At 47.1% G+C, this 743-nt stretch overlaps 1 pseudogene; it reads right to left on the reverse strand.

Moving 5' to 3' along the window:
- Positions 1-743, reverse strand: part of LOC101997752 — a 49,025-nt pseudogene extending 48,282 nt beyond the window's left edge.

Below are 743 nucleotides of genomic sequence, written 5' to 3' on the forward strand. Positions count from 1 at the left end.
AACTCTTGACAAACTCCACACACTTGGCATGCCCTTTGATGGTCAGATTGAAGCAACCTAACCGATCCCCAGATAGGGAATCTGAGCCACACTGTAAGACCACTGCACTAGGCTGGAACATCTCTATTACTTTGGACATGACTGGCTTGAAAATGGCTTCATAGAACTCGTCATCGATCCCATCTCGGAGGGGGTAGTTAACAGCGTAGTACTTGCCTTTGCCAGCCCCGATATCCCTTAGGTCCCCAGTTCCTGGGAAGTACTCTCCATATTTATGAAAGGACATGGTCATGACCCGATCTGTGGTATAGAAGGCCTCTTCCACACCATTGCCGTGGTGAGTATCCATGTCAATATACAGCACCCTCTGGTGATACATTAGCAGTTCCAGGATGGCCAAGACGATATCATTGACGTAACAGAAACCAGATGCTTCAAACTTCTTTGCATGATGCAGACCCCCAGCCCAGTTCACAGCTATGTCTGTCTGCTGCTTATTAAGTTTCCCAGCACTTGCCACAGAGCCACCAGTAGACAGCTGACAGAACTCAAACAAGCCATCAAATACAGGACAGTCCTCACCAACGTTGAATCTCTGCATCCTTGCTGTACTCAGACATGTTATCTGGGCGAATGGAACGCAAAAACTTAATGTAGTCATCACTGTGGTACTTGGTCATCTCCTCAGCATTGGCTTTGTGAGGACGATAGATTTCCATTTTTCGGTAGAGACCATAGTTGAG

This window comes from Microtus ochrogaster, linkage group LG1, assembly GCF_000317375.1.
Source record: "Microtus ochrogaster isolate Prairie Vole_2 linkage group LG1, MicOch1.0, whole genome shotgun sequence".
NCBI classification, from domain to species: Eukaryota; Metazoa; Chordata; class Mammalia; order Rodentia; family Cricetidae; genus Microtus; species Microtus ochrogaster.